The 21,653-nt window shown below is 38.0% G+C and overlaps 1 long non-coding RNA gene across 1 annotated transcript; it reads right to left on the reverse strand.

The window, feature by feature from the left end:
* Nucleotides 1-238: 238 nt before the first annotated feature.
* On the reverse strand, nucleotides 239-21,467 carry LOC124398170. The gene is made up of 3 exons (XR_006928025.1): nucleotides 21,388-21,467; nucleotides 21,163-21,270; nucleotides 239-1,277 (listed from the first exon to the last, which is right to left on the reverse strand). It is a non-coding gene; the product is annotated as an uncharacterized LOC124398170 (long non-coding RNA).
* Nucleotides 21,468-21,653: the final 186 nt, after the last annotated feature.

The following is a 21,653-nucleotide window of genomic DNA, read 5'->3' on the forward strand; positions in this document are numbered from 1 at the left end:
AGAAGGAGACATTACATTTTGTTTGTTTACACAACCATCCAAAATTGAGAAATCAAATATCGGATGCTAAAATTCCCAACAATACCGAAAAAGAAATATAGTAAATTTTAATGTGGGAATCATCTTGAATTTGAAAGCAAGTGGTTATACACTTACACTTGTCATTTTTTTTTAATCAAACAAGGTCAAAGATGACATACAGATATACAGATCATAATAAAGGTACAATATGCAGAGATAATACTCAAAACTGAGAGAAATTAAATACAGACACTTTCTAATGAATCATGTCTCTGAACCTCTATGATATTTGAGTAATAAAGGAAAACAAAATCCAGGTGTGCACATTATAAGGCACATATTTGAAAATAAGAGAATCAGAGTCAGGGCCAGTGTATATCAAAATAAAAGTGAGTTTACATTTCCGAAAATCTGACTTTTGAATATTCTTGGAGTTAGAAATAATTAGCAATTTCATAAAGCTAATAAACATATAAACATGCAAATTAAATCAGAGTCAGCATGTAACCAGAGTCAGATTCAGAACATTTATCAACACCCTTTGTTTTACTTCATTCATTGCTCATTTCCTGACTAATGATTTGTCATTAAGACCAATAAAAGCTTTTGCCATGTTTTTTAAGGGGTCTATACTGAACATGATCTATGGTCTATAGCTCAGTTGTTATTATACCGGGTTACTGATCGGAAGGTTGAGAGTTTAAACCCTGGTATCGCCAAGCTGCTACACTTGGGGCTCTTGAGCAATGCCCTCTGTGATCCAAGGACACTGTAACATGGCCAACCCTGCACTTTGACCCCAGCTTCCTACATCCCCAGGCTATGTGAAGAGCCCTGTCGGGTCAATAAAGTATTCTAAAATGTTCAAAGTTATTCATCCAGATGTCTACAGAGTGGAAATTTCTTCCAAAGTGCACCAATGAAATGTACTTTTTTAGATTGGAAATATCATTGACTTTCATGTATTGATCATATTTGATGTTGTAAGATTTGGATTAAACAAATACAGAAAATGAATAGTCGTTTTTTTCTTTTAGAAGGTGCACCGAAAGTAATTTTTCTCCTTTTTCAGCTTTCAATATGAAATAAAAAAAGGAACGAAGGCATCGTAATTCACATTTTGTTCTTCAATTGCATATAAAATGAACACAACGAACACAACGTACATGGATCGTAATCACATTCTTAAGCTTTCCGCTCATTATCATGTCGACCCCGTCTGTCTCGGGTCTCAGCACTGAGGAATTCTTTTTTCCCTGAAAGAAAAACAAAAAGTGGGATGAAATCTTCAGCAGTTTAGAGGATTAAAGGCTACAAAGTGGCGTTGCAGAAGAAAACGAGGGCTAGCCAGTGGAGTGATACAAGTGAATTAAGAGATTAAGATGGTTTATAAAGACAGATTACAAAGCCTTTTGTATGTGAGTGTGTGTGTGTGTGTGTGTGGTGGGGGGGATGAATGGGAAAAGGCAAACCTCGAAGATGGGGATAATTCCCTTGTACTTTTTTCTCCTATAGATAGGCTATTATTTCACATGGCACTCTCTTGCTCATGAATCGATTAGTAACAGATACCCAGGCAGAGACTTTTGGTCTCAAAAGAAGGGCCAGGAGATTGAATGAAGAAATAGAGAGGACGGATTGAGATCAAGAAAGACAGAGAGAGTGGACAGAATCAGGATTTTTTTTCTAGTGCTGTGACACTAGCTACGTGCCTCTAAGTCTCTGATTGCTTCTGTCCGTGTGTGAGACACCTAGCACGGCTGTGAGGAGAGATTTACGGACATCGTTCCGGCACAACAAAATGGGATGCAAAAGGTGGCTGACTGATGTATGAGACTCACGGTTTTATGGCTATAACCATAACTTTGTGTCGAATTTCTTTCTATACATTATACTAGCACTAATGATAGTACTGAACAAAATATCTTTTTCTTCTTCTTCTTCTTCCTCTTCTTCTTCTTCTTCTTCTTTCGGCTTCTCCCATTCGGGGTCCCCACAGCGGATCACTTGTCTCCATACCCCCCTGTCCTCTACATCTGCCTCTATCACCCCAACCACCTGCATGTCTTCCCTCACCACATCCATAAACGTCCTCTTCTTGAAACACTTCAACTAGCACTTATTTTCCCTGTTTTTTTTTACATATCTTTATGTTAAAAAAGTGCTATAATTTTTCCCAACAGAGTTTAAGGCTGATGGAATCCTAAGTTTTTAACCTAGTGAACCAGTGTTGATTTATTAATTGATAGACACTTCAAAGCACATTTGGACGTTGCTTTGGAAAAGAGCGTCTGCTAAATGGCGTAAATGCGAATGTTATTGTAATGTAAATGAGCAGCCTGCTATAGCGCACTAACCTCAACCTTACTGAACACCTTTTGGATGAATTGGAATGCTGACTACAGCCCAGACCTCCTCACCTCACCTACTTTAGTACCTGACTTTACTAACACCCTTGTGGCTGAATGAGCAGAAATAATCACAACTAGTAACATAATGTAGTAGAACATCTTCCCAGAAGAGTGGAGGTTATTATAATATAAAATAGGGACTAAATGTGGAATAGAATGTTTAAAAAGCACGCACCAATCTTATAGTTATTTATGGCATTTAACAGATGCCCTTATCCAGAGGGACTTACATTTATTACTTATTATTCATCCAATTGAGCAGCTAAGGGGTTAAGGGCCTTGCTCAGGGGCCCCAGAGTGGCAGGTTGGTGGGGCTGGAATTTGAACTCACAGCCCCCTGGTCTAAAATGCCTTAACATCTAAGCTACCATTTTATTATACCACAGTGTATGATAGAAGTACTATAAAGAATAAACCAATTCCTTTGGAAAACTATTTCCATAGCCACAAAGTCATTTGGTCCATGATCTAATGAAATATGAAGCATAGTTTTTGATATTGTATATATGATGACATATTAGTACGCTACTGGAAATACTATTTAATGGGATGTCTTACAAAATCAAATACAATTGTTTTTCTAACTAGTTGTGTTTATAAATTTTTTAACAAAAAAAATCTCTATTGATTATCACATTTCCTGCACTTTATTGGCCATTTTGTTGTACCCTAGGTCAAGGGTCCTCAAATTTTTGGTCAATGGATTTGTGTTTTGTATACTTCTACATATTATTGTAGATTAATTTTAGGGAAGTACACAATGTCTTCTCACTGAGCTTGCGATTCTGGTGTCCGCCATACCTATGAGTCGAACGGAAAATCAGTGGATGGAACGCAAAGCTTAGCGTGACCACGGCTTTACACTCTTGAACGTGTTCGTGTTCAACCTGTTTGAACGGCAAAGAACCGAGGGAGAAAAAATACCTGACACAAGCAAATGAGAAACCTGCTAGTATAAATGTACTGGGTATGAAAAAACAGTTCACAAAGAAAAAACCCCACAAATAAATAAATAATGCGACCTCTAAAACGTACCCACATTGGAAAACAAGCCTCGGGAACCAACCAAATGAATATGGAGCTGTGAAAATGAGAGCACGTCGTGGGAGGGGTTGACAGAAAATGCTGTCCGCTGCAAAGTCTCCAAACAAAAGGCAGAGTGCAAGAAGAGTTCCTCCAGCCTCGTTGCCTCCTTCTCAGAAGAACCAGTAAGCACTTTTTCCCCTCACTTGAAAAGCTCACACGAACTCAACCCATCAGCATTTTTTTTTCTCCCCCCACCTCCCAAGCAAAAAGCCGATCCAGGTACAGCTCTTGCATGGGATTTCTCCTCCGCACCCTTCCCGTGTCAATCTCGCTCTCAGGATTTTTCATGTCTCTGTTTTATTATTTTTTTATCATGTCTTTTTTCCCTTTCACTGTATATCCACCTATATGGGTCGCTCTCTCTTTTTTTTCCCTTTTTACTTTCGAGCTTCATCCCTTTAAATCCCTTCCTGCTCCTGAAGCTCTGTATAATGCCTGGCTGTCAGAACCCATTATGCAGTCCGAGTTCAGAACGATAACACGCTAAGATCATGACACGTCCCTTTAAAACCCGCCTCACATCGCGTTTTATGTTGCTATATAATAAAAAAGAGGGACTAAAGATACTGCATCTGTGTAAAATGTTCTTTTTTGTGCCACTATGTTCATTGTTTTGGTAATTGGAATACCTATTGTGTTTGATTAAATAAAATCCTTAATTCGCCATTAAAGGCGCTTTCGACAATAGGATGTGATTTATAACAGGCGCTAACAAATAGGCGTGTTTATGGAACAAAAGATGAACGTCGGTTTAATGAAGGAAAAAAAGCAAACTGCAGACATCCACGAATGAAGGCAAGAGCAAACGTCCACACAGAGACACACACACACACACACACACACACACACACGCACACACATCACTGGTTGAATGGCAGAGCTATTCATGCAACCGGAGTCCCCCACTGTGAGCAGCGCTCTCAGAGGGAACTTGAACTGAGACACAAATTACATTTTCTGCACAATTAAAGCAGCGGCAGGGCTAAGTGTGGAGAGAGTGGCCTGCGCCCCTGCAGGCCCTGCTGCTCAGCATAATGGCCATGTGATGAAGATGGCCCCCAGTTAATTAGCTCCTGAAAATACTCATTCTCGCCTCAGCACCACTGACAGAAAAAGCTGTAACCTTGTGCAGGCGGACGGGCGTCTCTCGGCGGACCCTGGCGCGACAACCCGCAGACCCGCTTACACACGGCCTTCCCGCTGACTGCCGGGCTTGTGTTCCGCTAATTAGCGAGTCATTAGCGTTCATTAACGGCTCTTCGGAAAGACGAACAAACACATAAACAAAGTGGAAATGAACGAATTCTCAAAACATTCGATGGACCAGGATACAGTGATCCTTTTACAACCCTAATTCCAAAAAGGATGGGACTCAATACAATGATTTGCTAATCTCATAAAACCATATTTTTTTCCATCTTAACACACAATTCCCAATAGATCATAGAAAACATATCAACTGAGTACCATTGAAGGGAAAAAAACATTTTGAATTTGATGGCTACAAAAATTTTCGAGATGGTCATGTCACATCACATCTTCTGTCTGTATACATCGGAGAACTGAGCAGACAAGTTGCTAAGAATTTTTTATATATACACAAAATTCATCCAAAAGGTGTTCAATAGGTCTCTATAAGCAGGCCACTGGAACAGGCTGGAACAGGTTTGGGTCTCCTGGTTCAAGAGAAGGGAAATGTAATGCTACCACATCTATCTTGTGTATAGGAAACAATATAGGAAAGAAATAAATATGGCTTAAAAAGTCAAGTGTCCTAATACTTTTGTTCATATAGTGTAGATACAAGGGTGATTGATATAGCTTGGTCAGGGTTTTTGGTTTTGGTTAAATTAGGCTACTGATTTGGTTTTATTTATAAAAGCCCTTACTTAGGCCTGGTGCAATCAGTTCGCATCAGTCTGAATATTTGAGCTTTTTTCTATGTTATGATTTGTAATTCAAATTTTATAATTTTATGATTAGAATTTTAAAGCTACATTATCTCTTCCCCACTTTTATATCGAGGTCTATATTGTGTCGATTCATTAACTATGGCATAATCCTCATTAAAATCAGTTCCAGGTTGTAACACTACAAAATGCTGAAAAGTTCAAAGCAAAAGTGTGTGAATAATTATGCAGGGTGCCGTGTTTCACGTTTAATTCGCTTCTATCTCGGGTCTCAGGTGTTAAGGTGGAAGGGAAAGAAATTGGATATTAAAAGAGAGTCATTCAGAATAATGATCTGGATTACATTTCGGCTAAAATAAAAAAGACGGAGCGAAAGAGAAAATTGAGTATTTGAAAATAGGAAAAAATGATGTAGAATATGTAGAATAAGAGAATACTCCTTTTTTATTTAGTAATTTATTCTTATTTTTTTTAAATAATTAATTAATATATATTTTTGCATCTATTTCCAAATGGCTGCATCCTCCCACCACAATGCTTCACACCCACACCATACAAATTATTTGCAGCCTTCCATAAAAAAAGGGTAAACACATTTAATAATCATTGCAAAATTGCCTAAACTCAAATATGTAAACAAATACTGTATTGTAAACTTCAGCAGAAAACAGATAAATAATCTAAATACCCAAGGGCGGTGGTGGGGCAGAGGGCACTCACTGGCACCCCTAGCTGGTTGTACCCTAGGTGACCGCCTAGTTTGCATGCCTAAAACGGTGCTGTGTGACTCTTCCCCAAACTATTACCACAACACTCGAGGCACACAATAGTATAAGATCTTTGGATGCAGTAGCATTTAAATTTCACATGAACTTTGAAACCCAAACCTGTTCCAGCATAACAATGCCCAGTAGCTTAATACAGATATGGTTGACATGTGTTAGAGTGGAAGATCTTGCTATAGAGATCTGATCTCAACCCAATGAAACACCTTTGGGATAAACTTATAAGTGGACTGCACCCCAGGCCTCCTCACTTCTGCACCAGTACATGACTTTACTAGTGCCCTTGCAGGTAAAGGAGCACCAATCTGCACTAACACACTCCAAAATCTCGTGGAACATCTTCAGAGAAGACTGGACGTTATTATACGAGCAAATGAGGACTAAATGTGGAAATGGATGGTTAACATGCACATGAGAATATCATTGTCAGATGTCTGTTAATAGTCTATTTAAGTGAAAAACCCCACCATGAAATCTTACCATTATAGTATATTTAATTTTTTTTTTTTTAATTACCTTACTTACATTGTTATTTATACAGCCTCACTTTACATACCCTGCACAGCCATATATAATTACTTTATCTTTATTTATTACTGTTTTATTTAATTTTCTTTCAGATTTTTATAGCTTTAGTGGATCATGGCAAATTCCTTGTACAGTATATGCAACCTATGATACTTGCCAATAAAGATGATTCTGATCATTTATTATGAGTCAGTTCAATTAATTTCAATTCAATTCAATTCAATTGAATTACATTGAATAATTCAGCTTTACGTGTAAAGCACTTTAACAAAGAACATTGTCCCAAAGCAGTTATGATGTGAACAAAAACACCACAATATTCATACACTGAAAGCTTTTTAGAGAAACCAAATTGCTTCTTCTACAAGAACCTTATATTTACGAATGCAGCAAATACACCGTATAGCATGTCGATATATCTATATACACTATAACTTTTTCACTCTTTCTTTTTTTCCCACTCATCTTGTTGGCTCCAGGCAATATTTATGTCACTCAAACATTTTTGGAAAAAAATTGCACTACCCACTTCTATTTCTCAAAATCCATCACTGGTCTTTTACAGCAGCGGTGAAAGCTTCGTGTCATCGCATGAGTGATTAAATACCACGCTGCTCTGTTATTTCCAAAATATTGACTAGACATAATGGTAGAAGGAGCTGCAGCTCTTTTCATCTCTTCTCATCCACTTGAAGCCAATTTTCTCAGTCACTAGGCTTCACTTTAGTCATCCGGCTGCCTCAGAGCTCCCTGGAAGAGAGCGAAATGACCTACCGCTGGTGTTCAAAAGCATTCAAACATGGCGCATGGAGTGTCCATAATGAATCTGAATTTAGAGAGAGAGAGATGTCATTCTGACATATTTGTCTCCCAGTCTTGTTCTTGACATCTACAAAGTAGAGTGCAGAGAAAAAGACTCCCATAACTTCAGACAAAGTGTGTGACCTTTCTGTGTAGAGGTTTAATAAGCTTTTATTAGGGATAAATCTAATTTTGTATGTGCTTTATGAACATCTCATTTCACATTTAGTCCCCGTTTGCCGTTATAATAAGCTCCATTCTTGTGGCAAAATATTTCACTAGATTCGTCATGGTTTTGTAGAGATTTGTGTTTATTCCACTACAAGAGGTTTAGAAAAGTCAGGTACTGAAGTGGGGTGAGGTGAGCGTTCCAATTCATCCCAAAGGCATTCTGTAGGTGGAGACCAAAGCTCTATAGAAGGCCTCTTAAGATCTTCCACTTATTCAAAGTAAACCAAATTTTCATGGGTTCAAGTGAAAGCAAAATGTAATGGTGCCACATTCGAAGACATTGTATACAATTGTGTGTTTTAAACTTTTAGGAAAGAAAAACATACAGCTGGAAAAGTCAGGTATATATATATATATATATATATATATATATATATATATATATATAAAAGAAAGAGAGATAGAGAGAGAGACAATAGAGAGAGAGAGAGCCCTACTTCCTACTGACTATCACAAAACAAAAGTTTACATTTACATAAGTGATAAGTCATGCCTAGGTGTGTGTTGCACGATAGGGCACATTAAAAATCTGCTTTAGTTCGCATTTTGTTTCTCAAGATTTTTTTTCCCATGCTGATGCAGCTTTAAGGCTTTTCATGACCCACCTGCCCAAAATAATGACAATGTGTACAATATGGACAAAGAAAAATGTATAAGGATTTGTTAGATCAAGTATTCTGTAATCTGCCAAATCCTAATACTGTTTAAACAATGCCTATACAACCTCCTGGTAAAATACATTGAATATCCTGCTCCAAAAATATGCATGTAACCCAATTCAACCCATAACCAAACTCTGAATACAAAGAACTTTCTGCTGTCCTTACACGTCCTTCCCTTTCATCCCATTCTGGTTTATCTAACTTATGTATTAAAATCTACTTTCTGAAAAGCCGTCCTCTTTACCCTCCTGTCCGCAACGTCCCTGAAGACCCTGCGAGTCTGTACATATGAATGTATGAGTGCCATCCATCTTTACCCACCTCAAGTAAAACCCAGACAGAGGCCGCTTTGTCTTACTCCTCACATCACTGTTGTTTTTCTGTTGTTTCTTTTTCCCCCCCTCACTTTGATGTATATGATCTATGGCTGAAATAGCATGGAAAGCAATTGCCATTCTTTATAGACACAGGACTGACAGTATTCCTGAATATAAGCACAATATTGCCTTTCGGTCTTCATATTCGACCTGCCTGTTATTGGCGCATCTCATTCGGTCCTTCATGAGGGGATTCCTTTCTGCTCAAATAGTGGCCGGATACATATATATATATATAAAGGAATGTCCCAGGGTAGACATTTATGTATTTTCATGTATATGTACTCGGACAGCTTATGAGATTTGATGTCCAGAGGGGGAATGTACAGTATTTGGCAGAATATTTATATACAAAGAAATAATAAAAAAAAAATATGCAAAGCACCATCAGCCTGGGGATAGAACCGTATACTGTTATTGCACTGTCTTCATATGCGAACAGAGAAAAACCGTGACATATGGATTGAGGAAATTGCCACGGCATTCACACACAATACTGGCCAAACAGCTGAATGGTGGCAAGTGAAGGAAGCTGTTTATAAAGCTTTTAGTTGCAGAGTGAACTCAGTAAAAAAAAGGATGAGATAGAGAAGTAGGGGACTGAGAAAAATTGGATCAGGAAAAGCTTCCCATCGTGTATAAGGCGACGGGTGAAAATGGAACTGAGCAGATTCGGAAAGGCAGATCCAAGATAAAGCAATGTTTTCAGGCTTATAATGTGAAAAAAATAAATAGTGATTTAAAAAAGAAAACATACGGAAGAAAAGTAGGAAAAAAAACCTGTTTCACACTTCACTAAATATACACGAATGATTACAGAAATAATTCAAGCGCTTAAATATTCAAGGATGTTTTATGATTTGGAAGGTAATGATTGTATTCCCCAGGCTCATAATGTAAAATAAAGAAACAAACCAAAAAAAGAAAAGTTATTTAAAAAAGAAAAAAACTGATTTCCTTTAAATACTACACTCACCCTTCAGCCAAGTAAGCAAAACTCAACAAACAGCTCAAGAATTATGACATAATTTTTTGTCAAAATGAAATATTTGCACATGTTTACAATGTTGTCATTTTTGTTATATTTATTTCATTGAACATATTCACTTTTAGAATTCTTATTTATCTCAAATCAAAAGAGAAAACTATAGGATTTATTTTGTCTTAGATCTTTTTTAATAGATGGAATAGAACTGCTGTGAAATCAGCCATAACAAAGATAAGAAAACGTGTTAGCAACTGTCTTATTATGGTTGAAGGCAATAAATAAGTTTTCCTCCCCTGGTAATATCTAGAATTCTGCTACAGATAACGGCTTGAGCAATGAACTGTATTAAATCATTTTTGCCACTGTTTTTATGGTTTGATTTAACCGTAATATATCAAGAAAATTTCATGATTTGGGCCTTTAAAAACAATAGGGTCCCACTCATGGCATGTAATACTTTAATAAAAATGACACTATTACATTTATGGCATTTGGCAGTCACCCTTATTCAGAATGATTTACAGTTATTTCAGTTATACAACTGAGCAGGTTAAGAGCCTTGCTCAAGGGCCCAGGAGTAGAAGCTAAGTGTTGTGAGGTATAAACTTATGACCTTCCCATCAGAAGGCCAAAATCTTGGCCACTGATCCCCATTTTCCACTATTACTTTATTTATATGATATAGTTTTTCCAGGTCTTACCAGCGTCTTTTCCAGGTTTTTATTTATTTTTCTAGAGGAACAGCATCTCAATCTGATTTACTGCTTATCTCAAGAATCGAATTTGTTATAGATAAAATTCACCAGAAAATTAGCTTTAGCAGGTTCAAATCAGAATGGTGGTAGTTAAGTGCTTGGTCAGCTTCTTCTTCAAACCATGAGCAAGTACCAAACATGAAAGCACATAGGATCAATAGGACCATAGGTGTAATTTAAGTCATAGGGAAATTAAAATTTTACCTTAAAAGTCTGATACTGCTGGAAAGTCACCCAGAAGTTGTAGCACATTGGTTAAGATGGTGGACTTTTGATTGAAAGGTTGGAATGCAGTAAGGCATCATGTTAGTGTCAGAGCTCTATAGTAGGCCATTTAAGATCTTCCACTTCAATGTAAACCCATGTAAAGCACATTTTTATGGAGCTTGCTTCGTAGCATTGCCATTCTGGAATAGATTTGGGTCTCCTAGGTCAAGTGAAGGGAAAATTTCAAGCTACTGTATCCGAAGATAGAAGATACAATTGTGTGCCTAAAAACTTTTGTGGGACAGTTCGTGAAAGAACCACACATGGCTGGAAACAAATAAAACAAATGAAAAAAAGGTGCTTTATACTTTACACCACATTGAAATTCTTTCTTCACATTTACTATATTACAGCAGCCCTGAAGCACAGAAGGTTAAGGGCCTTGCTCAAGGGCGCCAAGAGAAGCAACTTAATGATACCGGGGATTTAACCCCCGACCTTCCAATCAGCAGTTCAGAGCCTTAACCACTGAGATACCAATTCCCTAAAAGTCATGTGCCATGTGACTATATAGTGTTTCAGAAACATCATCAATGAAGTCAATAACATCATTTTATTCTGGTTAAGTTATAACCGCCACATTTTTTTGAATCAGGATATAAAAAATGCAACCAAATTACACTTACAAAACATTTTTCTTAAAAAAAAACCCCAATAGTTTAATGTGGCATGTGAGCTTCAATCACTTTGTATTCCATTAAGGAAGTGAAAACTGTTCTTGCAGTACTTCGGACAACCCCAACAGTAATTATTTAGCCGAATCCATATTTAGCCTCGGCCGTTGGCCCTGCCACTTAGGGGCAGTGCTTTTAATTTCCCAGTGTGCTCTGTGTCTCCAGTTACCGTGATGGATCTGGGCTCAAGTGAGTATGTCACTACACATCAATCAAGCCCTATAGAATACACACTGGGTCACAGACTGGTTCTCTGTTTTCTGTCTCTGTCTCTGTCTCTCTCTCTCTCTCTCTTTCTCTCTCTAGTTGCATCCCTGCTGTTTCTGGCTCAGGATCAGTAATTTGTGCCTCTAAACAGGGCGCTATTTAAGGCCATTTAAAGCACATCTCTGACCTCTGAAATGCACCTGTTTGAAAAATCAGCCACACTTTAGAGACACAATTTAGTGGAAATTATGAGACAAGGAACTCCATTATGCAAATCATGGAAAGCTCCATTGCCATGCAAATGCCAGTACTCACCTTCCCACCTTCCTCCCAGAAAACACCTCACCACACTTGCCCCCTCCCCACACCCATGCCTATTGCTACTGAAATACATGCATTTGTACTCAGGGTGTTTTGCAGAGAAGGGTGCTTTGGCAGGGTGAACAGGGGCATAAAAGAGTAAAAGAGAGAGAGAGAGAGAGAGAGAGAGAGAGAGAGAGAGAGATCAAGCTTTGGTTTAGAAACGAGCATAAGGCTTTCATAAAAAAAATTCCTTGCATCATCATAATTAGGCGCGTAAAAGTGGGTGCCATAAACATAATAAATGTTTATCGGCTTTTATTATCCAAATAAATGATAAATAATACGATCCTAATGTTACATATAAAGAATCAAGTCGCTTCTTGGGCACGTCCAAAGAATTGCGGGTGTGAAGGGTGTGTATGGAAGATTTTAATTGTACGGTACACAATATAAAAAATATATAAAAATAAATTAATTAATAAATTCATAATTATAATAATAAACAGTAATAATAATATAATCACATAAAGCAAAAACAAACATCACAATAATGATGGTAATAATAACAATAACAATAATAATAATATTAATATTCTGTTCTCCACCTTCTTCTTCTTCTTCTCCATACTACTCTGTCCTCTACATCTGCCTCTTTCTAACCAACTACCTGCATGTCTTCCCTCACCACATCCATAAACCTCCTCCTTGGCCTTCCTCTTTTTCTCCTTCCTGGTGGCTCCATCCTCAGAATTCTCCTACTGATATACCCCATGTCCCTCCTCTGCACATGTCCAAACCATCTTAATCTGGCTTCTCTCACTTTGTCCCCAGAATGACCTACATGCTCTGTCCCTCTAATAAACTAATTTCTAATCCTGGTCATAGTCTTCACTCCCAACGAAAACCTCAACATCTTCAGCTCTGCTACCTCCAGCTCCACCTCCTGCCACTGTCTCTAAACCATACAACATCTCAGGTCTCACCACAGTCCTATAAACTTTCCCTTTCACTCTCGCAGATACTCTTCTATCACAAATCACTCCTGCTATCACTCTTCTCCACCCACTCCACCCTGCCTGCACTCTTTTCTTTACTTCTCTAACACACTCTCCATTACTTTGCACTGTTGACCCCAGGTACAACAGTGTAGCATATAGTATACATTCTTTATTATTTTCTTTTTCTTCTTCTTTTGTATTCATTTTTTCCCCTTTGGTTGATTTAATTTAGAACCTGAAATGATCTCTGTAGACATGCATGCCCAGCTGTTGTCTTGTTCTATATCTGAATAAAGGCATTTGCCTGAGCGAACACATGAAATGTAATACGCAACAAAGGTCTTAACGCTCACTCACCGGCTCATAAAACATGCCGCATGTACCCGCTAAATGAAATGAAATTAATCAGAAAGCACCGTGTTTAAATTAGTAGTGTAGATATATGAGCGTCTTGGGCCTTGCAGTGTTCTTAAGTGAATCCCATTGCTCACTCTTTCGTTCTCTCTTTCTCCTGCTCTTAATCATTCTGGCAGATAATAATGAACTCTTTTTAATTGTCATTAGATCTGCTTCTTAAGGAGCATTAATGAGGCCTTAGGAGTTGAGAGCAACATGTACGGATGCTCGTTTCTGACTGATCTCCGTTGCAATTTAGAATGTGACAGAAAAAAAACACAACGGCTCAAAATCCACCCAAATTTAAAGGGGTAATTAATGACGTGCGAGACGCAGGCGACAAAAACAAAGTAATAATTGGCGTGTAAAACATGGTGGTCTGCCAGGGGTTAACAGCAGGCATCTTGCTGCAACCATCATTGATCTCTGAAGACTAATTAAAGCACAGCCAGGTCTATTCAATTAATCTAACGAGAGCAAGCTGCCTCCTTGGATTGAAAAGAAGCACTTTATGGCTTCCTTACATACGTATACATACAATACATATATACAACAATGCACTGAGATACAAGGCAAGATATTCGCAGCCTCTATCTTGAATAGTTGTCCGGTATGACATTGTATCACTTTCAGTATGGCTGTGAAAGCCTGCTCTGATAAGAAAAACCTTGTTTCTGCTGTTTTACGGTCAAAGGATCCTTTTTAAAGTCTTGCCAAAATGGCGTTGGAACTTTTCGTTTGTTTCCTTCAAAAATCCTATTAAAGCCACAAGTTCTTGTGTCCACAAAGTCAACAAAGAAGTCTATCGCTTTCCCTTTGATCCTATGACCTCCATCCAAAGCCTTCCTCCAAAGACATGTTTGTCATGTGGAATTGGGTTACTTGGGTTACAGTAAGCTTCCAGGCTTCACCATGTGCACTCTGAACATAATCTGTAGCTTTCTATTTCTGAAGTGTATTGTTTGCGAAACAATATGAGAATCCTACCTACAAATACTACATGATATACAGTGTGTTTATATATATATATATATATATATATATATATATATATATATATATATATATATATATATATATATATATATAATATATATTTATATATAAAACAAGTAAAGGCAGCAGGGTACGATGTACAATACGTTGGACATGCAGCTGGGATGAGCGTATCTCTCACCATGTGAGATGCCCCACTCTTGCTAGTGGTCGACGGAGTAAAGTTGTGCCAGTGTGTGTATTTCTTCTGTTTCAAACAATTTAAAACAGCAATTTTTGTTATAAAAGCATGTCTTAAAAGTGCCCAAGTATGTCTCCTGCTGGTACTGAAAAAAAAGAAAGGAAAGCCATCAGTTTAAAGCAGAAAATGAAAATTATAAATCAGCATGAAGCAGGAAAGGCTGTCAAAGTCATAGCACCATCCTCGATATTTTTGAAATACGATGGGGTCTTTATAACGTATCTCTATCGTGAGTAGAGGACTAATATATATATATATAGAGAGAAAGGTGCCAATACATATGTCTGTAATATATTTATATTGGTAGAGTAGCACCAAAAAATAAGTTTACCATACAGAACAGCTGAATCCCTGAAGGGAAAAGTGTGTGCAATATGTTTGTGGTTACTTTTTGCTTCATATCAAGTTGGTCTAGGTGAACTTTGCCTCCTAAAGCAATATAAAATAAGTCATCTCTAGTGTGCAAAAGCCCAAAAATAAATGTGCTGTAATGTTATCCAAGTGTTTTCTGCCTGATTTATTTTATATTATTATTCTATTTTTATAGGCCAGATAAGACTTTCTCGTTAGCTACAGCATGTTGTAAGATTTGCGATATAATCTGCAGTGCACTTACACTATACTGAAACTTTTTGTACTCCTGACTTTTCCAGATGACGTAGCATTAAAGTTTCCCTTTACTCAAACTCAAAGATCCAAACCTGTTCAACCATAAAAACAAAGCAAGCTCCATGAAGATATGGTTTATATGGTTTAGAATAGATGTTGAGTCACCTGATATAAAGCTCTGAAATAAACCCTATTGAACACCTTTGGGACGAACTGAAATGCTGACTGCACCCCAGGCTTCTTCCTCCCACATCAGTACCTGACTAATGCCACTGAGTACAAATCTTCACAACCACACTCCAAAATATAGTGGAACATCTTCTCAGAAGAGTGGAGGTTATTGTAACAGCAAATAGGGACTAAAAATAGAATGGGATGTTGGAAAAGCACACAAAAATAATATGTGCTGGTGTTATACACTATATGGACAAAATTTTATCACATGGTACTTGAGCTATAGATCAGACTGTAGTCAAATAACAATCAGTGTAGTAGATGGAAATGTGTGCTTTGTACATTTTTTTATAGTTTTAAATATATGGTTATTATTTTTATTCTTATTAGATGATAAATACATTTTCAATAGCTCTGGGTTTCATGTAAAATGGTTCGAGAGATGTTTTCTTTTTGAATTAGCATTTGTGCTACGTTCGAAAAACAAAGTAAGCCTGTAGAAAACAATGGAAAATATAGAACATATCGAGATTGTAGTAAAATATACAATAAGCCTCTCTCCAAAGATAACTTGTAATTTCTGTGACATGGAGACGACATTCTACCTGCTAATGCTACACTACAAAATGTAAATAATAGAGGTGCATATATTTTAGCATTCGTGATTTATAGGACAAAACCGACTGGATCACATGACAGCATGTGCAGTAGTTTTACAACTGGTAAAAAAAAACAGCTAAACAATATAACAACTAATATGTATTCCCTCCCTGCTGAGAAATCCTGATGCATTTTGAAGTCTCAAAGCTTTTACATTATACATGTTTTTTTTTTTTTACCCCCTTATGCACTTTTAGGTTGCACTTTCTGATCAGCCTTGTGTTGTTTATTATGACAGACTTCCTCTAGCTTTTGTGGCAAACCGCCGACACACATTATTTTGAGATGCTCACAATAATGAAATTCCAGGCTCCGATGTGGAATGAATGCCGAGCGCGGGATAACACATAAGGGCTGGTAATAACCCCCTCAGTTCTAACAGGTCTCTGTTCTCCTGTATACCCAAGCCGAGTTGATCCTGAATGCCTGCCCTGGTCATGCCCATCCCTCCTGTATATGCCCCATTTTCATCAATAATGCATTAGCCAAGATGTAAGGGAAATGCTCTCTTATCAGCACTGCCAGGCCACAGCCCACATCTCCTATTTCCTACGTAAAGCGCTTTAATCTGAGGATCCATTCCCTCTGTGCGTCAGCCAGCAGGCCTTGCATTCACCAGCTTTCGCTTCCCTGGGCTTCTGTCTCTTTCTGTCTCTGTCTCTGTCTCTCTCTCTCTCTCTCTCTCTCTCATTCCCCTTTTCATTTTGGCCAAATCCTCCCAAACTGCCTTCCATATTGAATCTAGCCGCAGTGTCTACACAAGCATCTGTTGTCATAGTTACACAATTGAATTGGTTTGGCGATGCCACACAGCAGGCGTGAGCGTTATTGCGGGTGTAAATTGCCTGGTTAGGCGCACAAGCTGTACGCAATTTGAAATGTCATTGAACCTTTCAGTAGTTGATGAGCACGCTATATGATTATCAGTGCATGAATGTGCATTGGTTACTTTCACTCCATTCTTATTTGGCCCAGAGCTGCATATTTCCTGAGTGCGTTGTTTCCAATTGCCATTGTGATTCGAGGTGTTCGGAAACACTTCTGGCATGCTTTATTTTCACAAAGGTGCCAAGTTGAAAATGTGTTCTCTGGCTCAAACAAAAAGCAATAATTCCATAGATGTGTTAATATTGGAATAATTGTAAATGTTGCAGGAAATACTGGCAGAACACTTGCAAGTAAATACTATAAATTTATAGATGGAAACTTATTGCACCTATTATACGCTATAAATCAGTAAATAAGCAGCACTTTATTGGCAGGATCTGCCAAAAAAATATGCAGGAAGCTGCTGTAAGCTGGTTGTACAAATATACACAACTGGTAGGTGTAAGTAAAATATAGAATATAGTTAGGTTGCTCTAAAATATAAAGTATACAGTGTTATTTTGTTGTAAGATATACAATGTTGTCAGGTTGTTGTACAATAATGTATACTGTATAGTAGATAGACTGTTGTAAAATATAGAATATAGCAGTGGCAGGCGGTCACTACAAGACTATAAACACTATAAGAAGCACTGACCTACATTTAAAACCAAAATTCTAATATTTGTTTCATAGAATTTTATTAATTTATACCCAACAGTTTACTCTCTTCATTTCGTAGTGTTTCTCTTGACTGCACTGCTTCCAGTACGTGTTTGTGGATGTTAGAGTTTTTTTCCAATCAGATTTCAGCCTCTGTGCTGCCATGTCAATTTAATCTGCCCAGGGGCTTCAAAGTCTCTACTGCTGGCACTTTTACCATAAGAAAATCCGCAACGGTTCTAGAATAGCGTCAGCATTTTTCTGTCCTCTGGTTGGTTGGCCAAAGGGGAAACTGTTACTGCCAAGTTCGACTGGCAAAACACGTGTGTAGCTCTGCACACATTAATACATCTGAGTTAGACTTTTTTATGCCTATGGAGGAAGAGAAATTGATTTGGTCTCGGACATACTTAAAAATAAATTTTCTAGAAAAGCTAGACATCATGAGGAGAGGTCGGCCAACCCCGAAGCTAGCTATCTTGTCTCAGCCCGGGAAAGGGTTTGTTCTCCACTTCCAGACCAGTGAATACGAGCGGTACCACTGACTTACATCCTCTCAGGAGCGGTGCAAATTATGAGTCTGCAGGTTGTATTTAATTTACATTTATAATGTTTTTGTCATGTTATTAGACAAATATGGATTCTGAACCGCTCCAGATGATGTACGTGGCACAGTTGTGGTTGTAGTGTTGAGGTTAGGAGTCTTAACTGGGTTTCTTGTTTTAGTAAAATGGTATTCACCCTCTACATGTGAAATGTCTCTCTCTATATAATGATATATAGTGTTGGTAGTTTGTACTATATAAGGTTATGCTATAAAATAAACAGTATCGGTAGGTTATTGCTAAATAGAAATTATAGAAAGGTTATACAAGATTGTAGTTTTTATCTTATTAGTCTTTTTCTTTTTTTAAAGAGCAAAAAAGGAAGATTCAATGCTCCACGAGAAACAAATATACAATATATAAACAGACAATAAGCATGTTTTAAAACATTTAAATTGTGCAATGGTATAGGAAGAATTACATTAGGACACTCCAGTCACAGATGAATTTTCTATCACAGATATATATATATATATATATATATATATATATATATATATATATATATATATATATGCTACAAAGAAAATTGTGACTGGAACTCCACAGTTAAACGTTTCTAATCTGGGTTTGAAAGTACAGTGACTAAGGCAGACTTGATACATCCTTCACACTTAGCTCTTCTTATTTCTTAATCGGCTCTTCTCACTGTCAGTCGGACAGCAATATTTACAATGTGTATGAAAAGAAATTACCAGGCACACAGCCAAAAGTCCATGCCCAGACAGCGAAGCAGGAAGAGTCAGAGAGACAGACAGAGATTGAGTCTGTGACTCGGTGTGGAGTGTGACAGTGGGAGAAATTGCCTGGCATGCCGCTGTGTGGAGCGACAATGATGAGGGCCGAAGGACGATGCTGGCAGCATCTGTAACCGGAGAAAATAAGTCATGACAACATCCAAATCGCCTGTGCGTCTGCTCTCGGTGTGCACGTTTATGCCGAATTACATGTTTGAGGCTGCGAGAATGCATCTCTATTTAAGAATCGTCTCCTTTCAGCAAGTGTCAACAATCAGAGGCCACATGTGGCTCCAGTGAGGCAATTCTCTACACAGCAGAAAGAATCATGTTCGGACAGGAAAGCCAATGATAACACAAGCAGGATTCCTGGAGAGATGTGCATGGAAATTATTGGGGGAAAAAAAAGGATTGAATGGGACGGGAAATCTGGAGTGGAAAATGTAAACAAGCCTGGGGGTTTGTTATACTGTAAATATTTACTACGAGTGGCAAGATGGAGAATGGGAACAGCTCTAAATGGTGTCCCAAACCCTGTGGTTCTCCTCCAAGTTTGGGGTTTGTTGGCTTCATCAAATGTGGGATTTGTGATTGGCAAATCACAAACTCCTTTCAGTTCTGACTGGATTTCATTTTTTTCTTTACCAAAACAAGAACTACACAAGCTCAACACAAATGATGTACCGTGTGAAACAAATTTGGATGTGTATCCACCAGAAGTGACCAGACAAAGCTGCTGGAAATAATCGATTTCACAAAAAAGCTAGTGAGTTCTGATGAGAGGAGATGAAGCAAGCATTAATGACACAAAATGGGTGGAGATAGAAGCAAATTTTGTCGCAAATAAAAGGTGACCTATTCTGAGAACTAGAGAAAGGCACTGTGGCCTCCTCAGCCAGGCATTTTTCTAAACATGTGAGGTCTTTTGGCTCTGCGTGATTCATCCGACGCCTTACCTCTGGATGGAGTTATTTTCAACTGGAGACCACTCTGTGCAGCTGGGGATGGTTCAACATCAATAGCCTTAAGGTTCATGAAATTATTGAGCACCACAGGTTGCACTTAATCAACTATCACTGTACACCTTCACAATAATTACCATAATAAATGTACATTTGGTGCCACTCAGATAAGGACGGTTTCTCTTTTGAGTATAAATAAAAGGAGATTTTACCTGCCACAGTCACCACTGGGTCACTCATTAGGGACAAATTTACAATTATAAGGAACAAACATATTCATTCTTTCATTACTGCTTTATGTGTACAAAGCTGCTTTGAGACAATTGTTAAAAGTGCTTTACAAATAAAAATGAATTGAATTGAGGACCCGAGTAACAACTTACTCAGCTTTCACTTGATCCTAATGCTAGCAATACCCCCAGAATTCTTCATTTGAACACTGAACAACTGAACCATTTTGGTGTTTAGCATGGTGAAAGATTTGAACTGAAGAAAAACAACTGTAGGTACCTAATAATTTGACTATTTACACAGGTTAACTGTTATCATAGTTAGAAGTAACAAGCTAGCAACATTTCAGTAACACGAATTAGCATTCAACACAATGAATTAGCATTGAGGTTTATTTGGTGTACTTGTCTTTTGTGTCTTTTGTAATGAATATTTCTTTACGATTGAATGCTACACACATAACTTACCTAAACTGTAAGTCATATGTAAACCGTTTCACTACATTATAGTAGCGTATGCTTTTCCTGAGATGTCCATGCTCATCCAGAGGCCTTTAGGGACAGAATTTAGTGCTTATAGCAAAAACGAATATAGCTGGACGGTGTAATACGACATTACACCATCCAGACCTGGTGTAATGCCTCATAGTTTTAGCAATACTGATGCAGTAAGCATCACAAACTCGCGCTGCTATTACTCACTAAATATCTTTGTGTGGATGTGAAGTTCTGAGTGAATTGAATTTGTCCCATCACCGAAACTTGAACTGCACAAGATCAATACGCATGATGTACCGCGTGGAATGAATTTGGCCGCATATCCAAAGAGCAGTGGCCGAAGTCATTGATTTCACAACACAGCTAGTCATATCTGGCGAGAGATTAAGCTACCGTTCATGACACAAAATAGGTGGAGTTTATGCATGCAACTTCATGCAAATGAGAAGTGACCCAATCTGGAAATTAAAGAAGGCATTGTGGCATTTGGATTGTATCTCTTACAAATCACTGATGTTACCTTTAATGAGCAGTACAGATTGAGCCCAGTAAAAACCTTGCACTCATGGCCTGCATTAGTCCTTGTACACAACCTCAGCCAACACACACTGTATCTGCATCTCAAGCCCTAAGGGTCAAACAGAGTTCAAACTGTTAATATTTAGAGCACATGCACTAATATTTCAGTGTGATGAAACATACAGTATTCACACACGAGTCAGATAAAGAAAAAAGAAAAGCTCACATTTATGAAGAAATGTGTGATTTAGGGTAGCCTTGATATCCCCGTGCTGTGCGGCTCGTTTTATTGCTTACTGCACAGCGTTCGCTTATTTATAGACCGCAAGTCCTTGGAGTGGAAGTTTTACAGCAGTGCACGTGTCAGGCTCAGCATGTTTTCGCTGTCATGCCAGTCAGCCGCGCCACCTCCCACCCCTCACATGCCAGAGTTAGGAGGCAGGCAGACAGGCCAACTCAATCACACTGGTTTAAATGTAAAAGCTTATCCCT

This window comes from Silurus meridionalis, chromosome 15 (assembly GCF_014805685.1).
Source record: "Silurus meridionalis isolate SWU-2019-XX chromosome 15, ASM1480568v1, whole genome shotgun sequence".
NCBI lineage: Eukaryota > Metazoa > Chordata > Actinopteri > Siluriformes > Siluridae > Silurus > Silurus meridionalis.